The sequence below is a fragment of the Mercenaria mercenaria genome, chromosome 1, assembly GCF_021730395.1.
Source record: "Mercenaria mercenaria strain notata chromosome 1, MADL_Memer_1, whole genome shotgun sequence".
Lineage (NCBI taxonomy): Eukaryota > Metazoa > Mollusca > Bivalvia > Venerida > Veneridae > Mercenaria > Mercenaria mercenaria.
The window spans coordinates 74,408,307-74,415,392 of record NC_069361.1 but is presented as its reverse complement, the minus strand read 5'-3'; positions in this window follow the sequence as shown (position 1 = coordinate 74,415,392).

Below are 7,086 nucleotides of genomic sequence, written 5' to 3'. Positions count from 1 at the left end.
CGGTGTACCCGGTTTTGCCCCGTATGCGATTTCGCACACCCGGCAAATTCATGTTCTTCGTGAAAATAAAGCAGACAATATAACATTTCTTTGTTATTATTTCACGAAACTGAGTTATTCCCTATATAGTTTGACACCAGGGGTCTTTCCCCACTGGAGTCTCAAGATACAAGAAACTTTATTTAACGTCGGATATGAATTTAACAGTTAACATTAGCTTAAAGCTAATTCCCGACAAACAAATGATATAGTAATAACAAAATAAAATAAAACAGCTGTAAAGGAAAAGAACAGTCATAAACGAGCAAGGGAAGTAACTCTGTAACACTACATATACATTACTGACTCTGTTACTCCCTTTCGAAGCAAATTAAGTTTAATCATACATGCAGAAAAGAGGGATACATAAAAGCAAAGTAAAATTCAGTTTATTACAAATAAGTAGATGACATATGGGTATTGTGGCAAGTGTAAGACAAAAACCCTATCAAAGTAAGTGTCCCAAAAAACTACCGAAAGAAAGGTGTAGATTCGGGAAAAGGGCCTGGAGGGGTCATATACTTCACCACACCCACATCTGTCATCTACCCTATATCACATTCATATTATTTTTACCTCGACTGGCTACGCCAGCGGTACGGCCAGTCCACACGCGCTGCAGCTACACTAGAAGAGGAAAAAAGAAGCAAGCAAGTTAAAACATAAAAAACACAACAACTTTCAGTACATATTTACATAAAATTAACTAAACTAAGACAAAACTAAGAGAGGAGCACATTATTAACAATAGGCTTTTAAAAGGACATGCATACTAATACTAGGGAAGCTAAACTAAAACTATAAGATGCAACTAAGAAATTAAAAAAAAAAAATGAGGCATGAAAAAGATAATACAGGAAAAATGTAAAACCTGAGGGAAAGCTGCTGATCTTGACCTAGGCCTAAAATCTGCCATAAAACGTAACTATATAAAAAACTGATTTAGCAAAACTAACACAAAAGTGTGACAAATAAGATGAAATTAAGAACAGATATCTCCTCAAATCAGATTTGTGAAGAATTGATCAGCAACTTTCTCACAGAGAGTCATGTTTACATATTATGTGATAACAGCAGCATTTTTTAAAAAAAATGCTCTGGTAAGTGCAGACAAAAACAACAACAACACCAATGGAGGCCAGTATCTTAAATTTCATAAAAATAATGACTATGCAAACAACAACAAAGTGCAAATCAAATTTAAAAATCACGTTTCCATCATTTATGTAAGTATGTACCTATTACTTTACCAAAATAAAAATTATTTCAACAGTTACTGAAGTTCTCCCAACCTGCAAATGTACAGCTTACTTCAACTTGATTTTTTTTGCTGTAAGTTTTATTAAAATAGATGAATTAAAATTGTGGGTTCAATAGTAATTCAAAAGCTTCTAAGGTTTTATTTTTATTTCAGGTATTCAACCGCTTTAGCCATTCTCTAGTCCAACTAATTGTATGCGGGTCGAGATCTTGTGCTAGTGGGTTATTTATGGGGGATTCTGACCCAACCCAATGTCAGAATGAGCTGAGAACGTCAACTCATTTTGACCTTCTATCACTGAAATGTTACCTATTGATCATTTAAATTTGCTGCTTAGTTGAAATATTTAAAAATGAATCATATGTTCATATATACATATCCAAACATTTTCTGTCTATACATCCTCTTTAATTTTGATTTTTCCATGCGCCGAGTATACCTCTATGCCGTTTGTCTTTTTAAAGTCATTTCTTGTTTAATGTAAAAACTGAATGATCCTGAGAGGCAGCAAGTACATTTCTAATGTAAAGTGTTTTTCATTCTCTCACGGTCCCAGGATCTCGTGCGACTGATCAGGTGTCGGCCCTCGTTTATCTATCTTTTTCCGTAATTCCAGCGCTATCCAGTTTAGGTCCTGTATCATCTTGGTGTCATATTCTGTGGTTTTGATCTACATCTACATGTTTCACCCAACCTTCGATTTTCGACTATCACTGGGCGGCGCTGTCAGAGAAACAGTTGTTAAAGAAATGATATGCTACAAATTTTAAGAGAATAAAAGCTAAAAAGACAGTATGCTACAGTTAAAATAGGACAGAAGCAATGCAATTACATATTAAACACCACCAGCCTCTCTCTTAAGATACTGAGACTGGGGCTAGATTTGACATAGGTTTGTAGGGAGTTCCAGAGTCGAATGGTCCTTGGGAAGCAGGAGTTAGAAAAGTACTGAGTGTGAGACATGGGGATTAAGTAGTTTAGGTTTCTAGTTTTCCATTCTAAGGTGTTTAACATTTGCGTAACGCTATTGGTGTAACTGTAGTCATACATGACGTACCTGGCAGCTGACCTTTGAACATTTTCGACTTTACTTGTGAGAGTTTTTTGCCATGGATGCCAGACGCTGGAACAGTACTCCAATTGTGGGCGAACATAGGTGTTGAAGGCAGCAATTCTGACCTTTTTATTGTCAGTTTTGACATTTCGTTGTACGAAGCTGGAACAACTGATACGTATTAGACCTTCCTGCACGAAGCAAAGAGTGGAAGTTGCTTTGGAAGTAATATTGTCAATGTGTTTAGACCTGAGTTACTGTTAAAATCTTTGGAGATGATTATGCCTAGGTATATAGCTGCCTCACATGTTTTTAGCACTATGTTATGGAGTTTGTAGGGGTAGACCACATGATTTTTCTTTCTAAAGATTCTAAGGATTTCACAATTGTCAGAGTTGAACTCCATGGAACATGTCTTCTCCCAGGTTTCTAAGCTAATGAGATCTTGTGGCAGAGATATACTATCTGAAATGGAGTTGATGGTAAGATATATTATGCTCTTCTTGGCATGTAAAAAATTACCACTGTCAGTATGTTCAGTCTAAAAGCCTTCTTTGTAGACGACACTGCAATCTACATGTCTCACTGATGATCACTTACACATTTTCCGATCCCTTCTGACAGACCATAAATCCTTGTTTTGATTCTACTAACAATCTTTGTGGTTTGTCGCACTTAAAAGTGCATGCGTCCCTGAAAAGCGCTGGCGATATTTGCAGATAGTGTCAGTGTGTCTGTGTCCTGTTTCCCTTGTCGATGACGTACTGTACACATTGTTCTGAATGGAAGTTGTGTCTTATAACCCCCAGGTATTTACTGGATTCATCGGTCCCTTTAAAAAAAGATTAAAAAATACGTTGAGTAATCCATCTGTGGCCTACCAGAGCTTCGCATTTCAACTGAAGTAAAATGTAACCTTCATGAATGGTAACACCTGCCTTTTTGTCCAGATTGTTGAAATACCATGAAATCTACCACATGCACATATAAAACTAGAGATTATATCAAAATGAAAAGACTACTCAGCTTTTTAGATACATTAATTGTTATTGCCATCCAAATTTCACATGTTTGATTTAAAGCTAGGAAGAGTTTAAGTTATGCGATGATTAAAACATTATAATGTGAATACAGTATAATGTGAATACAGTCGAAATATTGAAATGTCCGTTACTGTGCTTTCAAAGTTATCCGAGAACATCGTTATATCAGGTTTGTATCGCCTCATAGGGCAGTCAAATATAGTCATTTGTTCCGGATTGCGTCATCCTACTTGTTTTTTTCTTGCTTTTTCTTGCTTTTGAAGCGGCGTGGTCACTCCCTAGTTAACGTAAGTCGTGTCTCAACGATAACATGTGACAACATCTCAACGACAATTGGTTACGGTATCGCTCAATGTTACATGGCTGAGATTAGTTACAGATATAATAACTACATGGGTGGCATTTATTTGTGATTTGTTTGTTTGCATTAAATTGTATCCAAAGTCTAAAAGTAAGTCTGTTATTGAGTAAACAGAAGGATTATGCTACTTTCCATAATAAAAGTTTTTTTTAAAAAAAAGGAACAATTATAGAAGTCAATGATAAATTAATTGCAATGTCAGTTTTAAGGATACTCTAAGGGGTGAATTGCCATGTTTTGGACAGTTTTGTTTTTTATTTCATATAAATTCACCATACTTTCTCCTATCAGATAGATCACCCCCTCCCCCCCCCCCCCCCCTCAAAAAAAAAAAAACCAACAAAAAATGAATTTAAACGTTCAAATATAAAACATTTATTTGATGAATTTCAAGGATAAGCACTAGATATCTGACATGTGTGTACAATATCAGTTTTCTGAAAAGAACAGCCAGGCTATAAGTTTAGTCGCGGTACTTCCGGAGTCCGGACCATCAGCTTAGCATTTGATTTCCCGAATCTCAATAATTATGTCTCCCCACCCCTGTCCGTCCGTCCGTCCGTCCGTACGTCACACTTCATTTCCGAGCAATAACTGGAGAACCATTTGACCTAGAACCTTCAAACTTCATAGGGTTGTAGGGGTGCTGGAGTAGACGACCCCTATTGTTTTTTGGGTCACTCCGTCAAAGGTCAAGGTCACAGGGGCCTGAACATTGAAAACCATTTCCGATCAATAACTAGAGAACCACTTAACCCAGAATGTTAAAACTTCATAGGATGATTGGACATGAAGAGTAGATGACCCCTATTTATTTTGAGGTCACTCCGTCAAAGGTCAAGGTCACAGGGGCCTGAATATTGAAAACCATTTCCGATCAATAACTAGAGAACCACTTGACCCAGAATGTTGAAACTTCATAAGGTGATTGGTCATGAAGAGTAAATGACCCCTATTGATTTTGGGGTCACTCCGTCAAAGGTCAAGGTCACAGGGACCTGAACATGGAAAACCATTTCTGATCAATAACTAGAGAACCACTTGACCCAGAATGTTGAAACTTCATAGGATGATTGATCATGAAGAGTAGATAACTCCTGTCGATTTTGGCGTCACTCCGTCAAAGGTCAAGGTCACAGGGGCCTGAACATTGAAAACCATTTCCGATCAATAACTAGAGAACCATTTGACCCAGAATGTTGAAACTTCATAGGATGATTGTACATGCGAAGTAGATGACTCCTATCGATTTTGAGGTCACTCTGTTAAAGGTCAAGGTCACAGGGGCCTGAACATTTAAAACCATTTCCGATCAGTAACTTGAGTACCACTTGACCCAGAATGTTGAAACTTCATAGGATGATTGAACATGCACAGTAAATGACCCCTATCGATTTTGGGGTCACTCCATTAAAGGTCAAGGTCACAGGTGCCTGAACAGTGAAAACCATTTCTGATCAATAACTAGAGAACCACTTGACCCAGAGTGTTGAAACTTAATAGGATGATTGGTCATGCAGAGTAGATGACCCCTATTCATTTTGGGGGTCAGTCTGTTAAAGGTCAAGGTCACAGGGGCCCAAACATTGAAAACCATTTCCGGTCAGTAACTTGAGAACCACTTGACCCAGATTGATGAAACTTCATAGGATGATTGGTCATGCAGAGTAGATGATCCCTAACGATTTTGGGGTCACTCTGTTAAAAGTCAAGGTCACAGGGGCCTGAACATGGAAAACAATTTCCAATCAATAACTGGAGAACCTCTCGACCCAGAATGTTGAAACTTCATAGGATGATTGTTCATGCAGAGTAAATGACCCCTATTGATTTTGGGGTCACTCCATTAAAGGTCAAGGTCACAGGGGCCTGAACATTGATAACCAGTTCCGATCAATAACTTGAAAACCACTGACCCAGAATGTTGAAACTTCATAGGATAATTGAAGATGCAGAGTAGATGACCCCTATTGATTTTGGGGTTACTCCATCAAAGGTCAAGGTCACAGGGGCCTGAACATTGAAAACCATTTCCGATCAGTAACTTGAGTACCACCTGACCCAGAATGTTGAAACTTCATAGGATGATTGAATATGCACAGTAAATGACCCCTATCGATTTTGGGGTCACTCCATTAAAGGTCAAGGTCACAGGAGCCTGAACAGTGAAAACCATTTCCGGTCAGTAACTTAAGAACCACTTGACCCAGAATGTTGAAACTTAATAGGATGATTGGTCATGCAGAGTAGATGATCCCTATTGATTTTGGGGGCCAGTCTATTAAAGGTCAAGGTCACAGGGGCCCAAACATTGAAAACCATTTCTGGTCAGTAACTTGAGAACCACTTGACCCAGATTGATGAAACTTCATAGGATGATTGGTCATGCAGAGTAGATGATCCCTAACGATTTTGGGGTCACTCTGTTAAAAGTCAAGGTCACAGGGGCCTGAACATGGAAAACAATTTCCAATCAATAACTGGAGAACCTCTCGACCCAGAATGTTGAAACTTCATAGGATGATTGTTCATGCAGATTAAATGACCCCTATTGATTTTGGGGTCACTCCATTAAAGGTCAAGGTCACAGGGGCCTGAACATTGATAACCAGTTCCGATCAATAACTTGAGAACCACTGACCCAGAATGTTGAAACTTCATAGGATGATTGAAGATGCAGAGTAGATGACCCCTATTGATTTTGGGGGTCAGTCTATTAAAGGTCAAGGTCACAGGGGCCTGGTCATGTAAACTCATTTTTTGGAAATAACTTGAGAACCACTTGACCTAGAATGTTGAAACTTGATAGGATGATTGGACATGCCGAGTAGATGTCCCCTATTTATTTTGAGGTCACTTGATCAAAGGTCAAGGTCACAGGAGCCTGAACAGTGACTTGAGAACCACTAGGCCAAGAGTGTTGAAATTTAGCGGGATGACTGGACATGCCAAGTAGATGATCCCTATTGCAGCCAACCATCAGTGTCTCTTTGACTTTCGCTCCTGACCCCTATTGACTTCTTGCCTATAGGACTTTGCATTGGGGAGACATGCGCTTTTTTGCAAAAGCAATTTCTAGTTATAATTTGGTCATCCAAGGCTTTAGAGGGAGAATTAATGGAAGTTATATTGCCTTGGTGTAACCAAAATTATATGGGTGATTTTCACCAGGTAAATATAAGGGATTTGACTAGAAGTCTTCGTGGAGAGGCCTAATTTATTTTGAATATGTATAAATAATGTTCAAACCGTCGATCTATCAAGACTTGGAATGGAAGAATGAAGTAGTCTGATTCGTTGGCTGAAAAATAAAGGAAGTTCGGTCTGT